Below are 22,955 nucleotides of genomic sequence, written 5' to 3'. Positions count from 1 at the left end.
TATATATATAATATTTACATTTACTGTAGCAGAAAAGTGTGTTTTTAAAAAAAAATCGTTGTACGAGAGAATTATCTCGTACGATTCAGCGTTCGTGTTCTCCGTGTGGAAGGAGAACGGAGGGGTTTCAGTAGATTTTGTTATTTTAGCTGTTCATCAGTGAAAACATTCGGCTCTTTCAGTATGGCTGCTGAAAGATTTGAATTTGTAGCCATTAAACTTTTCAAAATATTTTACTTCATTTACTTTTAGCTACAGTTCTGCTACTTTTAGCTACTATTCTGGCTCTGTACCATTTAGCTACTGTTCTGCTACTCAACGCTTTCAGGGTATATGTATCCTGTTTCCTGGAATATCTTCAAAAAGATCTGAAGCTCTCGACCTTGACCTCCCTAAGTGGCTTCAAACATCTGCTAAGTTCATGGCAAGAACCAACACAGTCATGGTCCTGTTTTTAGTTTTTTACATCACTTTATAATGTAGCTGTTGTTTTTATTTCCTTTTTTTCTTCTATTCACTTTTTCATTTTATACATTTTTTTTATATGATTGTCTACTGTTGTTATCACTCTTTGTTTAAATCATGTCTCTCTTGTAAATGAGTCCCTGAGGCTCAATGAGACTAACCTGTAGTAATAAAGATTGAATTGAAATTCTCAATGACGTCAGAAATGATGGCTTGTAACTTGAATAAGGTTACGTCGGATAAATATCTCCGACTGGGGACGACGTAGCGAGGCTCAGCGTAGTCCACAAATGTTCGGAATCCGACATCCTCACCAACGGAAAAAAAACCTTCCACACTTTCGACATTTTCCTCTCTGCCGTGATCAGATCAGGTACTGTAGGTGCGCGTGACGTCATCACGTTGTGCTGCCGCTGCAGGTATCCCTGTCACTGGGTTGTCATACAAAAACAGCGTCTTTTATATCGGTGGGTTATTTTGATGGAATAGCCGATGTCCAATATTCAAGTTTAATGCTAATATTGGTCGATACCGATACCATGCCAATAATATCGTGCATCCCTAAAGTGTACCACTGCAAACTGATGAAATCAGCCAAGTACTATTGATTTACATTTTATTTAAAGAAAATGTAACTATATATAAAAAACCTAAACAGGAATATGTTTCCTGTTTTATTCTAATTCATAGATCTGGTCTTGCTGCCACAGGTGAAAACTGTCTTGCTCATCATGCGCCATGGCCACTCGAGAACCATTCAGCTTGCAGTGCCATTGGTGACGTCACAGGTCAAAGGTCACTGTCATTAAAGCACAAGAGATTTCCATGGCGACAGTGAATAAGCTGCCATGGTTGTGTGAGAAGGTTTACTGGAAGGAAAAGGATGTGAGCGTGATTCACTGGTGTCCAGAACACCCGGTTGAATCAGCTTTTACCCAGAAGCCTCTGCGGGGGGGTAGAGAAAGGAAGCACTGTGTTCCAAGGTCCACACAGAGAGAGAGAGAGAGAGAGAGAGAGAGACCTCCTGGTTACTTGCTAAGCCAGTTGACCTTTATGCAGGCCACCCACAGCTGACCCATCAACCACCACATGACGAGACCACCACCACCACCACCACCCCCCATACAGAAACTCTGACTCCACCTGAAACTGTCACAGCTGTCTCCTGCTGCACAACAACTCAGCAGCTCTGCTTAGTGTTAAAACATGTACCTCCACAAAAATATACGTACAGTACAGTAGTCCCTCATTTATCACTGGGGATCCGTACCCTGAAGCCCCACAATAAGTGAAAAACTGCCAAGTAGAAATAGTAGTACAAGTAGTAAGTAGTAGTTTATTTTATTATATATATATATATATATATATATATATATATATATATGAAGGTGTTTTAAACCCTTCCCACACTCTTGCAATATTCCCAACAATGTTTCTAAACTCTAAACGCTCTCAAAGAGCACAGAATGTCATGATTTCCTTCTCTCTGCCTCCGCTGCTCTTTGCCACCTGCAAGCCGTCTTGGCCACGCCCACTTCTCCGCAGTGCATGGTGAACAGCTGATCAGCTGCAGCAGGAAGTTTATCATGCAGCGTGGGCTGCACAGAGGTGCAGCAGGTGCTACATAATTTTAAACAATTTATTTTAAATAAAAATTCCATGCTGATCGTGCGGCTCATCCATCAATCAGCCAACTGTGTGTCATGTCCAATCTTATTTTGAAAAACCACGATGGAGCGAGTCGGCGATCAATGGACCGTGAAGTAGCGAGGGACTCCTGTGTTTCTGTTTGAGAATAAGATGACCTGTCTCCTAAACGCTAGCTGAGGGTTTATTCCCCTGCTTACTGAATTATTTTTCCAACAAGAACATTTTCCTTAAAACTTTCCAAAGCAGGTAAAAAAAAATTTTTTTTAATTTTGTGTCTCATTTCTAAAACTGTGCACGATTAGCATTTATAATCTCTATCCCAGACTGTTTGATTTTATTCATTTGCATCTACAAAAACATTCCAGAGTGTGATTTTTGAGCATAAACCCCATTTTTTTTTTGTCTTTTTCAGTGTTAATCTCTCCCAGGGTCTGAATCGTATGACAGGACATGAGCAAGGGAGGAAAACAGACGGGGGAAAAAGCTTTTCTGAAGTACTTTTGAGACATTTATACTGTTTTTGGAGAAAAGGGTGGAGAAGAAAAAGTGATAGTCAAAAAAAAAAACTACTTTCTACAAACAGCAGAGCTGACTGAACTGTCATAGACTAATAATAGTGTCACAAAATTGTGTTTTTAGTGTATGTGTGTGTGTGTGTGTGGTGGTGGTGGGAAGAGGGGGTGTTCATCTTCCGCAGGTTGCCAAAAGCCCCATTCCCATCCCTTGATCTGGAACAATGCGCTTCAGTCAGAAAGAGACAGAGCTGCTTTAGAAACCAAGGCCCCAAAGCACGCACACGCACACACACACACACACGCACACACACACACACACATTTCTCAGCCGCTCTCTACACCGTAAAACAAGTGTCACTCCTGCATCCACACAGGACCATGCCTAAATGTGAACGTGCTCCAGTTGATTTTCATCTTTGCTCTTTTTGTTTCCACAAACAGTGAACTGTTCCCTGAATAACAAGTGTCCGAACAGTCCAGAGGTTACATCCTGCTCCACTTACAGCTTCTCTGACCCGTCCACTCATTAGAAAACGTTCATCTCACTCAGTGGAACATGTGAAAAACAGGCGTTCCAAGTTGTTAAAGAAACTTTGACACGTAACTGTAGCTGCTTGCTTGGTTTATCATTTAAAACTTCCCCAGAAAGGGAAAATAACTCATCAGATTTAAGTTTCTGCATCAAACCAACAACAAATGATGTTAACAAGTTATTTTTATATAGAATTCTGGGTTTGTCCCGAGTCACAAGTCCTTCATGTGTCCAGTTTCACTACTTTTTGTCTGTCTAAACAGATCTCACTTGTAAATGAGTCTTCTAGACTCAATGTGACTTATCTGTCTGAATAAAAGTTGAATGAATAAATGAATGAAAGAATGAATAACCACAAGGAGGAAAAAAACACAAATTAACTGACGGGTCAGCAGTTTGCACTGTGCGCACAAAATTAGGACACGATGGCAAGAAATGTTCTCCTTTCAGAAGATGCTCGTGCAGGAATGAGGAATGGAAAAGGCGCGCTTGAACAGCTTGTATTGATGTGCTGAACATTTGATTTTAGCGTCCTAAAAGTGAAACATTTATTGAAAGTTATTCAAGAGTGTTCACTTGGCTGAAGGGCAGCACAGATGTTTGGGGAGTTTGTAAAAAGAATACACAAAAACTGGCGAACAAGTGCTTTTTTTTTTTTTAGATTATCTTGAACAGAAACATGAAGAAAGTAATATTTATGTTCCGTCTACTGTGAACACAAACCTGTTCGGTTCCATTTTGCTGATGCAGAAAATAACTGGTACACAAAGGAGTCAGCTCCTTCTTAAAGCCTATTTGACTAAGTTACAATCCCACATCATGTCATGTTATCTCTCTTGAGTTCTACAGTGTTTGGTTTCCTTTAGCCTAACTTGTATTCTGTTTAGTGTCCACAAGGAGGTAACGCCTGACGTTTTCAAAAGAAGTGGAAAAAAGTTTGCGCAAAAGTTTTAGAGAAAACCGTCACTAATAATTTATTTTGTAGCCCATATAAACACTCCCTTAAGACTCTATGGTAATATGGTACAAATTTTCCATTTCATGTTTTATCAAACACACACTTGTTAAATGACCACACTATTCTCCTTGAAAAATTAAATAAATATGGTATAAGAGGACTAGCATTACACTGGGTATCTAGCTATTTGAAAGATAGGAAACAGTTTGTACAAATAAATGGTGTAAGATCTGACCTGTGCAATATCACTTGTGGAGTTCCTCAAGGCTCTGTACTTGGACCAAAGTTATTTATTTTATATGTGAATGACTTAGTAAATGTATCAGGACTCCTCAAATGTGTCCTTTTTGCAGATGACACCACATTTTTTTGTTTGGGTAAAGATGTAAAACGGATGTTGGAATTATTGAAGACAGAATTTGATAAAATACAAACTTGGTTTAAACTTAATAAATTATCATTAAATTTAAATAAAACTAAATACATGATATTTAGTAACAAAAAGTGAACTGTTGATGATCCATTTAAAATTGAGGGTGTTGAGATTTGTAGAGTTAATGAGATGAAATTTTGGGGTGTAATCATTGATGAACAGCTAACATGGAAAAATCACAAAAACTCTGTAAGAACAAAAATATCTAAATCTATTGCAGTACTATACAAAGTCAGGAAATTATTAAATGATAAAGCTCTGTACATGTTGTATAACACAATCATTGTTCCACATTTAATCTATTGCATTGATGTTTGGGGGAAAGCGTGTAAAACATTTACAAAACCTATTTTTATTTGACAGAAAAGAGCTGTAAGAATTATCACCAGAAAGCATTACAGTCACCCATCAAGCACATTATTTTATCAACTGAAGTTATTGAAGTTCCATGATTTAGTAGATTACAGTATTTTATCAGTTATGTATAGGGCTCAAAATCACACATTACCATTAAATATCCAAAGAAATTTTGTTAAAAGACAAAGTTGTTATAATCTTAAGGGGATAGAGATATTTGTCAAACCAAAATTCAGAACTAGTCTGAAGGGAAGGTCTACCTCAATCCAAGGAGTTGGACTGTGGAATGTTCTAGAGAGTGATGTGAAAAATGCCAAGTCAATGTGCACATTTAAGAAAAAGATCAAAGCTGAATTGTTAAAAAGGTATATATGAAGTAGCTTAGTGTGTGTTTTGTATTAGAATTAGAAAAATTAGAAAGAGTTATTCATTTTGTTCTGTTACTTGAAAATTATTATGATTGAAATAATTGTTTGAAAAAGGAGCAGATATAATAAGATGTTTTTCTTCTTTCTGCTGCCTTTCATTTTAAATCTTTTGTATCTTTTTTTATATTGTTATGGAATTGTTTTGTACTTTTTTTAAATGAATAAACTTTATACAATACTATACCATACCATAAATGCTGCTGATTTGTTTCATGCTGCTGTGTTCATTCGTATACTCACACAGACTCATGTTCGTGCTGCTGTTGCTCGGTGTGTTTAGCACTATTAATGTTTAGCGTATTCTTAGTGTATTTCTTAGTTTACAGCTTAGATCCTTAGTACTGTTTCTTTTACCATTTTTATTTTTGCTGTTGATGGATGTAACTGGGATCCTGTGTACGCAATTTCCTTCCACCTCATGTACCACATGTACAGGGGGTCCTCATAGACGAGTCCTTAAACTTTAAATTGCATCTCCTAGCAAAGTTGTCCAAAGATGTTGGCTTGTTATTTTTAATTACAATATTATTTGCATTTATCCACACTCTTAACAATGTATAAAACTCTAACTGAGCCACACCTTATATGCTGTAATGTTATATGGTGCAATACTTACCCTAGCTGAAAGCCTTCAAAAGAAAATAATAAGAGCTGTGTCATGGTCTGAGTATAATGCCCCCACATCCCATCTATTCCATCGTTTTGGTCTTCTTGGGCTAGCAGAATTAAATGCGTTTCAAATTGCCTGTTTGATTTTTCAAATTGTAAATAAAACTAATAACAGATTAACTGAGCTCGTTCCAATCAGTGGTCCACAACCTACTTATGAAACTAGGAAAAAACATCTTATCTACGCCAAAAATGGAAGACTTAAAATCACTATCTGAACCTTCCTGGGAGGGGCCCACAGATTTGGAACGAGCTTGACGAGAGTTGAAAAGAGTTGAAATTCATCTCCACCGTCAAAAAAACAGTTAAAGACCAAATTGCTCTGTTTACATAGTTGAGATCACTTGTAGGACCTGTAACTGATTGATCAGAAAACATAATCTGTATTGGATGTGGATTTTTTATGAGGAATGTATGATGTATGTATTGTGTTGTTATTTTAATATGTTATAAACTGTATGTAATTATATGTGCACAGGCTCTATAAGCTTCAAATGGCTTTTTGGAGAACTGATTTGTGCACTATTATGACTCTTCGTGTGTGTGAATAAACCGAATAAAACTGAAACTAAAACTGAAACATGCGATGTGAATGACAATAAAAACTTTGACCTTGACCTTGAAAAAAAAAATGCACTGAGTGGATGATGACATACAGTATGCTGGAGCGAGGGTGTTCTCATTTAAGTTCTGTGGTTTTGTATTTAAAGAATAGTGTGGCAATGAGAAAATCGATGGGCACGTCTTCTAAATAATAAACATAAAGCATCAAATTAATGCCCACAAACCATTAAGGGCCGTAAGACGTGATACAAGACGAGGAGAAAATTTTCACTTGCATTAAATGTTTCCAAGAAAGTGTGTTTTTCAGCTAATTTTGTTATTTAAAACCCCGTTATTAGTGATTTAAAACATGCACGTCTATTGTTCGGCAGGTGTAGTTTGTTTACCGCTCTGTTCCCATGGTTATGGTTCTGTGCCGACCAATTATTTCCACCCGGCGTGGCAGTTTGTTAGTCTTTCTCATGAGAGAAGTCTGAGAGGCTGCAACGTGAAATCACTTCACATCTTGACATAATCTGAAACCTGAGACTGAATATCTCAGTTTTAAAAGCATTAATCCACTAAACGTATTATTTTAACATAATTCAAAGAAACAACTTTTTTGTTGATTTTGTTTATAACTTAAAATAAAGAAAAGTATGTGTTCAGCTCAACTTTTATAAATTAAAGACAAAACAACAGACTGAAGATCTAAAATATGCTTTTTTTAAATTACATTGGACACACACACACACACACACACACACACACACTCCATCCTTTGCCAGTGGCTCTTACTTCCACTGAATGAATGGAAGGCTCTGTTCCTTCTGGCTCGTGGCCCTCTTCATGCCCCGCTGCTGACTGGCAGATTGGAAGAAACAAATTGCTGTGTCCTCAGAATGATAATGAGAAAAGCCATGAAGGTGTTTTTGTCTAAAGGAGCAGGATGAAGCCAACATTTCTGGTCACCTGACTAACTCCTGCTACTCTAAGCTTCACAAACAGAGTTCTAAGCCATTGCTGTTATATTTCTAATGCAAAAATAAAATAAAAAGTCCAATCTCTTAGTTATTTCCCACAATCTTTCATGAGTTGCAGGGCAGAAGGTCCAAGAGTGTTTTAAGCCCAAAAAAAAAAAAAAAACTTTCATTGATGTCTTTGAAAGAAACTTCAATCTCCACACATATCAACGCAGGTAGGATAAGAACAGAACGTTAGTGGTCTCTTCTCACTTTGCTGCCTCCAGCATCCCCATCAACAAGTCAATACACTCTCTGGCTTGCCGAGACATTAGCTGGAAAGCTTTGGAGGTGAGCAGAGCTTATTATAAGCCTCTTAGTGATTCTGTAGGAGGTGAAGAAATGGTCTCTGTTAGGCAAATCAATCCTCGGGTAATTACCTCGCCACACTGCAGGCTGCTGAAGGGGTCTAGAACCGAACTGAGGCTACGAAGGCTACAGAGCTCCAGTTCAATAAGAGCCTTTAAGGAGAGCCCATTGTCTCAGACTTAAGAGAGGGGAGCAGACTGATAATGATAATGATGATGAAGATGATGATGATAAATACACAGCCAGTAATCAAGTGGTGTTTGATGGACACAAGTGCACAGCAGGGCTCATCAGACTTTAGTTGCACACAGGCAGGCGATCTATAATCCGTCCACTCTCCAGACGTGCTCATAATGTGTGGGGTCACCATCTCGGCGCTCGCTGGCAGACAGGCAGGAAGGCAGAGAAGAGAAACAGAAAGGTAACAGGTAAAACATGTCTCGTATCCTCGGTCTTTGAAATGTTGTGTCTTAAACTGTCTAAAAAAACAAAAGCCAAGCTTTTCCTTTTGATGCAAAGGGAATCATTTTCACACGCCACGCTTTTAACGACCTTCATGTCTGCTTTGAAACGTGTCTGTTTTTTTTTTTTTCTTATTTCATACTCATTTGAATAAAAACAGAGAGAAAATATTTGTGAATGTTCACACCTTGTGTCAGAACTGCAGCATCACTTGTTCAGGGGCTGATGGATCCAACGAGACTCCACTCTCACACATTGCCCCCAAGAGGCTAAAGCTACTAAACAATGTGCAGCCAAACTATTTTGAACATTTCCTTATTTTTTATGCATTTACTGCATCGTTTGTGGCAATTTAGATGAGCCAAAAATGTCCATACAACAGTCTAAGCATGATTAATTTGAAAAAGAAAACTATTCTTCAAGTTTAAAACTAATTGGTCGTCCCACATGTGACTGTCGTCAAATATAAATAAAACCTCGCCTTATCTGGATGCTCTGAATTTTTAGTATTTTAATCATTTTGCTATTTTTGTTGACTAAACTTTTGTGAACTCACAGCATTAGTTCTTGAGAATAGTCAGGGAGAGTTACGCATGCTTAGCAGGCAATTAAATTAGACAAGCAGGCAGACAGAATGACAGAAAGACAAACACGGCTGAAGCCTTGCTACTTTGACACCTGGAAAACTATTTGCAACAATGTATGCAGGAAGGGAATATGAAAAAAAACGCTACCGGGGAGAAACGAGATGAAGTGAAAGCACGCTTTCATACGAAATCAAGAGTTTAGGGGGCAGAGTTCAGCAATAAGTGGCACTGCTACAACACGGTGCAGGAAAAAAAAATTAATTTCACATTCTTTAATTTTCCAGAGTAAAATGGCCAGCCATTTCAGGTCGAATAATTGTTTGAACCAATGATTTTATCATTAATCCAGCAGCAGCCCCGGAGAGCTGGGGGTCACACCGGAGGTTGATTAGGTACGAGGCTGCACAAAGAGCCCTCCAGTCGATGCCATTGAAAAGGAGCAAGTCATTTAGATTGTGAATTGGTCCCGGGGCTGCGCGGCTCGCTCCATTACAGGCCATTTTCAATTTCAGCCTCACAATAAACATCAAGCCAGGCCAAGGAAATTACAGCATCTTGGAGATGTAGCCGAGCAGATAGGTTGGGTACAGACAAGATGGCACAACTGGAGGGAGAGGAGGGAGGGTGACGCTGAGGGCTGCTGAGAAAGAAAGAGATTATCCAGTGTGGAATACTGAGAACAACATTCCAATCTTACTGAGTTTTACATGCACATGCTTTAAACATCTGCTTGCTCATTAACCCCACTGAGGAAACTTAAAGTGGACTAAAGAAGAAAAATACTGATGGACAGTCTGTAGGTTACTGTTTAACCCTAATTACTGCTGGACATCAGAGGACAAATATAATAAAACAAATACAGAATATGGATATACATTTAAGATATGCAATAATTATGCAATATATATGCAATAATTCATCACATTGAAATAATTTTTAATTACACAAAGACCACATAAGAACTATAGGATGCAATTTTTCATGTCATTTGCTGATTTAAGTTCAAGTATTTAATCCGAGCGACAGCACATGCTCGGGTTAAATATCATGAATATCACCATAAATGCATAGACAACGTTCAAATCTGTTCATTTAAATGTTGTCCTTACCTTAAATTATTGAATATAATTGTGCAGCATTACATAACGAAAACCGTGTTTACTTGTTCAAACAAACAAACAAACAAAAAAACACCATTGCATTTAATGAGGACATGGTTCAGTTCCTACACTGTTTTGAAGTTTTTACAGAAAACAAAATATATAATTTAAACATTTTTGCTTCCAATATTTCCCCATGGTTTGAAAGAAAAGTATTGCTACTTTACATGTATTAAGAAAAGGCACAAAATTTCCATTACAACAGATTATGAGATATAAAATGGACACACTACAGCTGATGAAGACGTGGTCATCTTGGTTAATGGTGTTCCATTTGCTCCCAGAAGTTGGATTTTTATGTGTTCTGGTTGGAAAAAACAACTAAAACCCTCCCTAAAGTCATAACACCGGACCTGTCCTAACCTCAAAATCCAATATGGCTGACTAGTGAATGAAAAGTTGTTATTGTTATTAGGGATGCTGTCGATCCGATCCAGTATCGGGCTCTGATACCAGCATAATTTACGTATCTGATTTTTCCGATCCAACCTGCAGAGATTTACGATCCATGATGCATGTCTGTCTCCAAGTAAAACGTCTCAACGTGTGATTCCCTGCCAGCTGCTCTGCACTTCGGCTTCAAACTATGGAATGGATTTCCTGAACCAAGGCGTGTCTCATGAACCCAGACTAATAAGACCCGCCTCACATTCAGGAAATCCATTCCATAGTTTGCAGCCAGCTAAAAGGTGCAGTAGCACTGTGGCTAACAGCTAACCAACTTTTCATCTAAACATGTCTGCTGTGTGGAAGTATTTTACACTAGAAACACCACAAAGCAAGACTGCAATGTATGCAGAGCCATAGCACCACATTAAACCACGGTAAAGTTAGTTTTACGTTGGACATTCGAGCTCCGGGGCTTCAGCGGTGTGTTATTCTTGTTCAGTCCGGTGAAGGCAGTCTGATTTCAGTCAGTTGCGCTCAGTCTGACCAGATCAGTCCACTCATCTCGGAGGAGGGGCAGACTGAGCGCGTCTGACCGAAATCAGACTGCCTTCACCGGACTGAACAAGAATAACACACCGCTGAAGCCCCGGAGCTCGAATGTTTACCGAGAAGTTGCTAAACTTCATCGTAATTAATGACCAACAGCTATTAGTTGTAGAAACCGAAGGGTTTCGCAGCTTAATACTTGCAGCCAAGATATAGTTTACCCTCCAGGAGATATTTATCAGTACAACAGTAGACAATCATAAAAAGCATATGAATAGAAAAATACAAGAAAATTATATATATCAAAAAATGAAACAAAAACAGCTACATTATAAACCGACGTAAAATACTAAAAACAGGAACAATGTCTGTTGGTTTATGCCATGAACTTATCAGGTTTTTGAAGCCATCTAATCACTTTAATATCCACTTTAAAGCTAGGAATAAAAAAAACAAACAAAAAAAAACAGTTTTGTGTTAACAGGATTTAATTCTAACTTTGAAACTTATCCACCATTCATAAATCTTACCTCATGTTGCCTTTTTGTACATGCATATATTTGTACAAACTGTAATTGCCTATAGAGAGGAGATTATTACAGCCTCGTATAAAATCAATAATGATGAAGATATCGGGACGGTATCGGCCAATATCCAGATTTAGGTATCGGGATCGGATCGGAAGTTGAAAAATGTGGATCGGTGCATCCCTAATTGATATAAGTTTAATCTTGCTGAAGGTCCAATCTAACCTACTTTAAATTATAACCTGTAGGTCAGATCAGTCTTAGCCTGCTCACACTGAGCGATCCCAGTGTCAACATCCCAATAGGAGTCATTTTTATTTGCTTTCTTTCAACACTTAGATAGATTTGCACATCACCCTATTATCCACAATCAGAAACAGATTATACCGATGAGGTGACACAGTCACCCCACTGATACACTCTTGATAGGTTGTGCTCACCCGGATGTAAAGGTGAAGCCAAGGGCCAATATAAGCTGGGGTGTTCCGGTACATGGGGCTTCCGGTTCCGGTTTGCAACGAGTTCAGACAGACGCCTCAGCGCTGAGCTTGTCGTTTTTCCTGCCTTATCTACATTAACAGGCAAAAACAATATTACCTCTCCTGATTGTATTGTGTTCGTGTGAGTTTCCTCTCCACCTGGGAACAAAAGAACCGAAAGGGTGCCGTGATCGGACGGCCAACATCTGAGTAATGAACATTTTATTTCAACTTTTGTCAGTTTGCATCTCAGGAATCCAGCCACACACACACAACACTTTCCAACAATATTACTGGCATTACCAACCATTTGTTTGAATACACAGAATGCAGAGAAGAAAAGTATTAGCTTGAATAGCTAATAGTTAGCCTGAACACTGAGCACGACCGTTAGCAATATCCAACTGGCTTTCCAAGTTGCAGGTGAACCCGGTAAAGACCGGTCTGGCCTCATTCTCAGATCAGAGTTCCAACTTCCAAACTGAAAAGAACGCAGCACAAGCTCACAAGTTAAAGTGAGGTGTCTGTGGCTGCCACTGTGACCATGGATACACCGGTCCAACCCTCACCAATGACTTCTTTAACTAGTGGGGAGACACAGTATCAGCAGTCAATAGTTTTAACAGAAGGCAGCCTATTTGTGACGCCTGAACCTCTTAAGAGTAATACACAGATATCCCTTAACTGCAATGACAATAGAATAATTGAGACGCCGACAAGACAGCAGACGTCTGTTTCCATAGTTTTCACTGAAATCTCAATACTAGGGAGAGGACAATAAAGAGTTTTTTTTTCCCTTCTCAAAGCAATTATACACGTCACCTGGATCCCCTGGTTCAACTGATTAAAAATTAGAAAGAGGAACTCACTGTGAAAAGTACTCTTCATGATAATAATCTGTGTCCGTGAGTCACTGCAGAAAAAAGTTGGTATGGTTGGTCTTTCTCTATAACAAACATCTAAAAATAAAATGAAGTCAAATTAGCCACAGTTGAACAAGAAAAGGAACTAAAGGAATATATAAAGGAAAGGATTTCTTAAAGTAAATTGTAAAATTGGTGATAAACTTGCAAAATGTGTACTCCAAGTCAGAAATTGAGTCAAACAGAAATGTTGCCCAAAGGCAAACAAGTGTTGCAGTTCCAACTTTAAAAACATCTTTAATGATTGCACATTCTTCATCCAGGTCGCTTATAAACTAAATAATTTGTCAAAGGTGCAAATCTTGCAATCTGTAAAATAAGTAAACCGAATATTTACTTGAAAGTTAATAAAAATTAAAAAAAAATCTTACTGTAAATGCATTTTGATTATTTCTCGGTCAAAAAAAAAATTAGAAGAAAATTCTTTATTAAAATTGTTTAACTCTAATTCCATTCTGCAGCAGTGCAAAAAAAATAAAAATAAATTCATGTGTGATTTCTTTCAAGGCCACAAGAACTCAATAGAGAAGCAGCAAAACAAAAACCAAAGCAATGGAGGAAGAAAAAACCACCTCCGCGGTCGCATTAGGAACGTTAAGCGCCAGAGTTTTTCTCCATTTGTGGCAGAAAATCAATGGTTGCGGCCTGCGAGGACAGTCGGAGGCTAATTTTACCCTGCATTTTCTCTGGCGGCTAATCCCGCAGCCAAAAGATAAACCATGGAGAGCAAGACGAAGAAGAGGAGCAGAGAAGAAAAGAAAAAGAGATCTCCCTCTCTAAATAAATATTATCAGCATGAAAACAAAGTGACTACCTGAACAAAGTCTATTTTACAGAAGCACTTCAATAGATTTCACGCATTTTTCCCTCTCCAGTCCTCCAGGAGGACTGGGGCATATATATGTAGATCAGTCAGCCATAACATTAAAACCACCCAGCTGAGATTGGCTAGGTCCCAGTGTTGATGCAAAAACAATGTCAAACCACCTGCAATTTGATTAACAATATTTATTTTAACCAAACTTTAAATAAATTCAAACGGACAGTGTGGAGGTGCTGACTGCAATCAAATTAAACGATGTTCAGTCAGGTCATCTGGACGGTTTCTTTTTATTTTTCCCGACAAGTTTCGTCCTTTGGCCGAAGGATTTCCTTAATCCGAGAACTGATACACACAAACAGCTCATTCCCATAGTGGAAAAAGCCAGTTTACTGGTGCTAAGATGGCCTTCGGTGCCCGCCCTCTCCCTCATCAACTCCTCTGAGACAGTCATACCAAGGTGGTTCAAAACACCAAAGTCCATGCTCAATAATCCAGGTATAAAACCCAACAATGTTCAGTCAGGATTTTATACCTGGATTATTGAGCATGAACTTTGGTGCAATCAAATTAGTTATGATTTAATTTTACATTGATAATTAAACTCTCTTCTGCAAAATATTCAAACTCGTTCAACCAAATGTGCAGTTTTTCAAGACCATTACAAATTACTCATAATTCCCTTAAACAGTCAGCGTTCAATCCACAGGATAACGTTACAAACACAAGTCTAATAACCGCAGTTCATTTTGTTTGTAACATCGCTTTTTGAATTTAAGGTTTCTGTAATAATATACATATACATATGTTTAGTTATTACGAAAATTCAAAACATAAAGTGGGTTGATTGAAAACATACCCTCATGTTTTACTCACTCACTGTTTCAAATGCAGACATGCATGTATGCGCGTTTGCCCGTGTGTGTCTGTGCATGCACATGTTCACAACACAGTGCAGGCCTACACACAATCAGGAGGGGAGTGGTGCTGTTTGAGTCATTAAGGAAATGAAGTGAGGGGTGAAATCTACTGAGGGAGATAGATTTATTTAGAGTTATGGTACATGCTCTATCACAGCAAGCCCAGCCCCCCCCCCACACACACACACATGCACACAAGCAAACATGGAAGTGCATCAAATCAAATCTTTCTGCTCTGCCACTAATCCACTGTACAGTTGCACAGAACGAACACAGTCGGTCGGTTTTGTGTGATTTTATTTCAGTTGGAGTTGATCAAAATGTAAACAGACGCAACCGTTGAACATGATGTGCAAAACTTTGAAAGTGTCAATAAATGGATCTATTAGAGTTGCATCAGTCTCAGGATTATAAGATCGCTGCACAGACCTCCGATCTACCACAGCCACAAGACTCATCCATCCATCCAATATTTTTTAACCCGCTTCTTCCTTTTCGGGGTCACGGGGGTCACTGGTGCCCATGTCCAGCAGTCACTGCAAGAGGCAGGGGACACCACGGACAGGTCTCCAGTCCATCACAAGGACACATAGAGAAAAACCAGACAAACAAACATTAGGGACAATTCAGAGTTACTAATCAGCCTAACATGCACGTTTTTGGTTTGTGGGAGGAAACCAGAGTAACTGGAGAAAACCCACGCATGCACGGAGAGAACGTGCAAACTCCACCTAGAACGCGGCCCCGGCAGGGATTCGATCCGGCGACGTCCTCGTTGCGATGTGGCAGCTCTACCAACTGTTCCACCGTGCCACCGGTCACAAGACTCAGTCAAATACTAAACTAATACAGTGCACAGTTTTAAACTGCACACCTTCATAAAATCAACACTGCCAGGCAGAAATCCTATTTCTCCCCAATTTTTTTTTTTTTTTTTTGAGTTTTCTAGACATAGCAAAAAGTACATTAAAATCCAAAAAGATTAATTCTTACTCAAATAAATTAACACAACATCTAACCTATTATCTTCACAGAAAATGCAGGAACAGTGCTGGGTGAAAACTGTCAATGATGTAGAAACCACAGCTGCAGTGGTTTGGAAACAGCTAATCCACATTCTGAGGCAGACCAGCCTATCTGCTGCATTTGATGCTCGTGTTGTGGCCAACACAGCAAAGACTGTAAATTGAGATGGCTTCGTAATCAATCAAAATACATCTGGATCTAGACCCTGATGTGATCAGATCATGTTGATTTACAGTATAAATGTAAAAGCAACATCGGCTGTGGTAAAGCAGAGAAATATGCTCATATAAATTGATTTTTCTAATAAATAAATAAATAAACAACTTTGATCTTTATTAGGCCAATAATTGTTTTTAATCAGGTTTAAAATGTGCAAATGTGTCCAAATTAACCACAACTATGGGTTGAATACTTAAACCTCAAAGTTCTTTAATTTATGAGCAAGTAAAACCTCTTAACTCCGGCAGTTTTAATATGAGGATGATTCAGAGAAATGGGGAAGAGGGGGAGGCAGTGGACGGAATATGACAAACAGACAACAATAAAAAGGAAGGAGGGGGGTATAGACACTGGAATGAATGGGAATGGAGAGATGGAACAGAGAAAAAAGGAGGGTAGACCCCTCTTCCACATCACTGCCTTCAATTTAACACAGGTGGTAAAGTTAGCAGATAACACTGATATTTTTTTACCACGGCTTCGCATGAGCTATGACACACAACAGGGACAGATATACACCAACACACACATTCCACCTCCTTCGGTATGAAGCAGGGGTGGGCTTAGAAGAGATTTGAACAGATGCAGGAAACCAAGGACCAAAAAATAAATAAATAAAAACGCGGAAAAAACAGCTTTAGAGGAAAACTATCAAACAGCCTCAGTGTCTGTGTGTGATTACAGTCACACGGAACTGAGATAGTTTATTAACCTCTCAAACCTGAAGGTTACCTCAGGGTCAAAGGTTAGGACCATCAGATAATTAATGAAATAGACAGCGTCGTCATGTCATATATATATATATTCAACCTTTATTTATACAGGTTAATCCCAGTGAGCCTTGAGGACTCATTTACAAGAGAGACCTGATTTCATTAAAGAATGATGACAACAGTGGACAACAATAGACAATCATAAAAGAGGCATACATTTTTTTTTAAATTAAAATAAGATGGCAAAAAAAAATAGCAAAAGCAAGAATTTAACAAGATTACCACTTAAAACAATTATTTGTTTGCTTGAATAGATAGAAAAGGCATGTCTCAGTTTAATTTGTCCTTAATAAATGCAAGTCAATGGTCAAATCAGCTGCATTTCGCCTGGGCGGCACGGCAAAATTCAGCTGATTTGACGTTTGCGCCAGGAGTTCTGCAGCGAGACGAAGGTATGGCATGGCAAGTGTCTCATTAATGGCCACTTTTACCTATTAATGAGACACTTGGATTGCCATATGCCTCGAGGCCCTCTAGTGGCTGAAAATGGTAGTGTTCAATATTTTCCATATCAGGATGAATAAAATCGTCAGATCTCAGCCAAAAATTGGTTTGGGGAAAATGTATATTAGTTGCTTCGGTGTATAAGTCACAGAACGTGCAAACTTATACAAAAAGGTGCAACTTATATAGTGAAAAATAGGATACCGAGGATGTCCTGTGTTGTACTGAAAGAAGAGCAGTAGATTTTTGACTCTGCAGCAGACATGTTCTGTCACATCCTTCAGATGCTCCATCAACTTTGAATCTGTAGAGTCTGTAGGATCATTTAAGTAGGTGTCAAAGTAAAATTCACTATTTTTTTGCTATAGCTGATCAATATTATTCACAAAGTTTATCTTAAAGTCACGACACATTGACACAGATTAGAAAATGTTGCTAAAGTTGCTTCCAAACACCGGAGTAGAATGACAGCTTTCAGTTTCTTAATGAGTCCCATTTTATTGCCATCATCCCCATGAAGACGTTTCGTGTTGCAGAGACAGAAGCTCTGCAGCGATTTCTCACATTATGTTCGGAGCGATGTTTTCTTGCAGGTATGGCCATTCTCCTGCTCGACAATCAACACTCCCCTGATTCTCATTAGCTTTAAATCAAAGACTCTGAGGAAACGATGTACAAATACTGCGGCTGTCACAATATCCCACTTTTGTTTCAGGCTACTGCCTTGTTTGTTAAAGTGCGATCAAAGCAGCTTAATGATGCTCCGAGAAAGATAAATGAGGAGTTGCACAAACCTTAATGAGTGATGGAAAATGAAGAATAACTACTCTCCAGTGGTTATATTCAGATTATTCATATTCACTTCCATTGTGCGTCTGTCAGCTACAAAAGAGTGTTTCAGTGCGTTTGAGTGTGAATGGAGGTAATGGGCAGTGCAGCTGGCCTGCTCTCAGTTTAAATGCTGCCTGATTGTTTTAGCTCATCCTGGGTTTGATGATGGAGATGGTGCCGCTGTTCGAACACGTACGCCGTGCAGCAAGTGCACATCTGTGGTGCACTAACAGGTGTGGAGGAGACAAGAGGGGAGATGGTGTGTGAGAGACAGATTTCTGGAAAGCATCCCAGCATCGAGTGGAAGCCAAATTAAAAAAGAAAATCAAAGCCTTTTTGTCCACTTGAAGATGATGGTCCTGTTTGTACAGTATGTGAAATGAGAAAGACGAAGAGTGAGTGTGCATTATATCAGCAGTGTGATAAATTAACTAAATATGGAAATATTATGCTTCTACAGGAGGATCAGATACTGCAGGGTAATGTTCAGACTGATTGCAAAATAAATAATCCATGCTCAAAACTAGTGTAGTTTTTAAGTGAAATGAAATTAAACATACTTTTTGAAAAGTGTGTATTTGAATCTACAGCAACAGTGTAGGAGCCATGAGAATTATCCATCCATCCATCAATTATCTTTACCTGCTTCTTCCTTTTTTTTGGGTCGCGGGGGTCACTGGTGCCCATGTTCAGCAGTCACTGTGCGAGAGGCGGGGGACACCCTGGACAGGTCTCCAGTCCATCACAGGGACACATAGAGACAAACAACCATTCACTCTCTCACTCACATCTAGAGACAATTTAGAGTTACCAATCAGCCTAACATGCATGTTTTTGGTCTGTGGGAGGAAACCAGAATACCGGCGAAAAACCCATGTATGCATCGAAAGAACATGTAAACTCCACCCAGAACGGCCCCGGGACCGGGATTTGAAACAGGGTAATCTGCATGCTGAGGCAGCATCTCTACCACCTGCGTCACCGTGCTGCCCCTTTGTGCATAAAAATAATAATAATAATAATAATAATAATAATAACAATAATATTACCTAAAAAAACTACTTGAAGTATTTATTTATTTATTGTTGTCAGAAAAATGTCCCTTTTGTTTACCTTGTGGCGCTGGACTTAAAGATTGTACCACAGTCAGCCACTAGGGGGCAGCCATTTCTTATGGCTTCAATTTCCAGCTTCCAGTCCTGTGTGCAGATGTACTGTAATAGATGTCAATGTTTCTATGTACTGTAGTGCTCTGTGTCTTGTGTTGCATATTGGAATGACATTCACAAACTAAATCTTTTGAACCAAAGTATTTAAATCTTACTGAACTCTGGTATTCTTTATCACATAAACATTGGAAACAATCAGAGCATCAAGGATGTTAATGTAAAAACTGAAGTATAAATTCACATTGTTTGATCATGGTGTTACAGCAGGCGTCTCACTCATAGTTAAATAATGTGTTTGAGGCGCCTGTGGCTGAGTGGTTAGAGCAGTCGTCCTCCAATGCAAAAGTTGGGGGTTTGATTCCACCAGCAGTCACATGCCGAATTGTTCCTGGGCAAGACACTGAACCCCTCATTGCCTCCGATGTGTGTCCCATTGGTGCATGAATGTGACAAAGCACTGATTATTCTTTGCGTAGAGTACAGTGCTGTATGAATGGGTAAATTCAATTCAATTCAATTCAAAAATATTGGTTTAAACCTATTTAGAGCCATTCATATAATTTCAATTTCATATTCAAGTCTCTGTAGTAGAATATTGTGATCAACTGTATGATGTAATTGCACTGTAATGATTATTTTGGTATGGTTAAAAAAATAAAATGTGACTGAATGTAAAAATCTGCCTAAATCAAGGTTACATAATGCTGTAGTTGTATGATACTACTAGTGGATACCATTAAACCACAAATAAATTCAGAAATGTGCAACATTTACCTTCACCATGCACTTGTGAGGAAGACAGCCTCCAAAATCTTTGCTCCAATCTTCAGGTTAATCATAAACTAACAGTTTATCTATAAATGTTCGTGTGTACAGAGCAAGACATGATGTTGATCCACAAGTGCTTGCTTCCAGACAAAATTTAATTTTATAAAATAAACTTTATGACAAAATGTGAGTTCTCAATTTTGTACATTTGAATTTATTGCCACACACCATTAATAGCTGCACACGTACACAACCTAAATGGATTCTTTGTTTAGTCGGTCGGTCAGTTGGTTTGAACTTGGGACGTCTTGAATTGATGACCAGGTTCCAAAGATGAGTAGCTACAATATCTCTCTATGTGAAATTTAAATGAAATAAATGTCTGCCTTTTTTATGAGGTAAAAATATGAACTCTTAACAAACTGACTGTTTGTCCAGTGGTGGCACTTCAACATAGAATAAGTGAGAATAGTTAATTTGCTGCTCAGTGGCCACACAGCAGGCTTAACCCTAAGAAGTTGTTTAAAATCACCCACAAACTCAATATTTCCTCTATCTTTCCCTCTTACCCCTCCTTCCAGCCCTCCATTCATGCCCCAATAGGCCTCACAGAAGATTACGCCTGCAAGTCTGAGCTGCCACAGTGGAGGACGCCCTGGCTCCATCCACAGCCGTTCAAAAACTAAAGCGTTTTAATTTCTTCTTACATTTTATCGTAGCCACACAGACCACTTTCAAACTGCTTCCCTCTCACCCAGCTCCACATCCAAGCATCCAAAATCTGTGCCTCCATTGCCCCCAAATCTTCACTGCCCAACAGTCCCAGGATGACTTCCCCTCCTCAAAATCTGGCTGCAGCTCCAATCTTGGCTTGATGGGGTGCATGGAATTAAAAACCAGGCAATTACAGTGGAAAAAAAATGAAATCTTGTGTTTTGTATGGGAGTGACAGAAGGGGGGGAGGGATTTAGGCTAAAGCTGGACTGGTGCTTCAATGGTGAATGAACCGATGAGTCCCTGAAAGACGCCACTTGTTATTAGAGTGTGTAAACATTGCCAAGCTGCAGAGAAGCTGGTAAGAACACATCGGACATAAAGACGCTGCCTGTGGACATGCGGAATTATCACTCGCTACATTAACTGGCTGCTAAATACTTGGCTTGAGGATTCCAACTTCCCCCCTCTGCAGCTCCCATCCTCAACGTACCTCCTTTTTTGTAATCTTTACTAGACAATGAGCGAGCGAGGACAGAGATATACAGTAAGGGACAGAAAGAACAGTGAGATCTGAAGTCAAAAACCCATTAGGAGCGTTGGTCTTATCTCTATCTAACACTGTGGGCTAGACACTGATCTTTAATCCCATAAGGGAACGTGTTATAAGAAAGAACATTTAGTGTCAACAAAAAATCAGTAATATACAGTTTATAAGATGACAAACTTTTCATACTAATTGCCAGTTATAGAAACATCCTTGATGTTGCCTTAACGTCTGTCTGTTGAAATAAGTATCCCACATCCTAATAAATATTTTACTAAACGTTGCATTAATTTGCCGTCTATTCCTAAATATTTGTCAGAGTGCTTGTGATTGTCAAATGAAATACCTATTCTGATTATTCCAACACAGCCACAACATTTACAACTTATATATGAGGGCTATTCAACAAAACTGCTCAGGGGGGGGCCCAGTTTCTGAACGCCAGCAGCTCAGGGGCCGGACATCCAGCAGTTAAAAGTCATTATGTAAGTAAACCAAGTATTACATGAGCTGTTAGCTTTTAAATCTGTTTGTTTTATTGCATTGGATCACAAATGCAATAAACAGAACCCAAAACCCCAAACTCAGAACAAAAAAATAAATAAATATAATATTAATCATTTTTCATTGGTAAGCCGGAATGAAGTCACCCGTGAGCCGGAAGTGGCCCGTGGGCCGCCAGTTGAATAGCCGTGTCATATAGAATAATCTAATGTATAAAATTTCTCAAAGAAGATTTAAAAAGCCGGTAGTGTTCACTCTAGTCTGGACCAATAAAAACAGTGAAGTTTGGAAGTTTATGATGATCAGTAGCTCTGGTGCAAGGACAACAACCTTCACATCAATGTGAAGAAGACAAAGGAGATGATCATGGACTTCAGAAGGAACCAACACACTTACACCCCCCTCCCCCCCAATATAAGAGGATCTGCAGTGGAAGTGGTCTCCAGCTACAAGTACTTGGATGTGCACCTGAAGGACAACCTCAACTGGGGCAACAACACCACCAGCCTGATGAAGAAAGCTCATCAGAGACTCTACTTCCTCAGGCGTCTGAGACGAGCTGGTCTGAGAAGCTCAGTCCTCACCTCCTTCTACAGGTGGAGAGCATCCTGTGCTCCAGCATCAACGTGTGGCATGGAGGCTGCACAGCTGCAGAAAGAAAAGCTTTGCAGAGAGTGGTGAAGGCAAATTTAGTTGGAAAATTTATTTGAGCAGCTCAAATTGTCATCTAGGTAAAATATGACCCGTGAGTGGAGTTTACGAGGTTTCCCAGGTCGTCCGACTGCACTGTGACGAGAAGAATAATGTTATTTACTCTACATGTTTGTGGACATACAACATTATAACAGCTGAAATGTGGCTTGTGAATTGCATTACTTTAAAATGTTTCATATTTAATCGTAAATACTTTATATATAGTTACATTTTATTAATATTGCATAGGAATTAAGAACTCAATTGAATAATTCAATCACGTTTGACCATGAAATGAAACGCAGGAAGTTGGCTTCATGTTTCTATAAAAAACAAACTATAAAACTGTCTGTGACTGCTCGAAGCAACTGAAGAACATTTACATCAGAAGCTTTACAACCTGCTCACATGACATCATCTTACAGCAGCTCTTTGTTTCAGAAGCAGTACGGAGGAAACTCAAGCAGATTATTAGGCTCCAGCAAGCCTGAAATAAAAACATATACTTCATTTGCACACTCCAGTGTTACACTGTAATTTCATGTTTTTTGGTCCATGCAATGTGTCATGGG

The sequence above is a fragment of the Nematolebias whitei genome, chromosome 3, assembly GCF_014905685.2.
Source record: "Nematolebias whitei isolate Nwh7 chromosome 3, NemWhi1, whole genome shotgun sequence".
In the NCBI taxonomy this organism is placed as follows: Eukaryota; Metazoa; Chordata; class Actinopteri; order Cyprinodontiformes; family Rivulidae; genus Nematolebias; species Nematolebias whitei.
The sequence above is the reverse complement of the archived record's forward strand: the minus strand, read 5'-3'. Positions refer to the sequence as shown.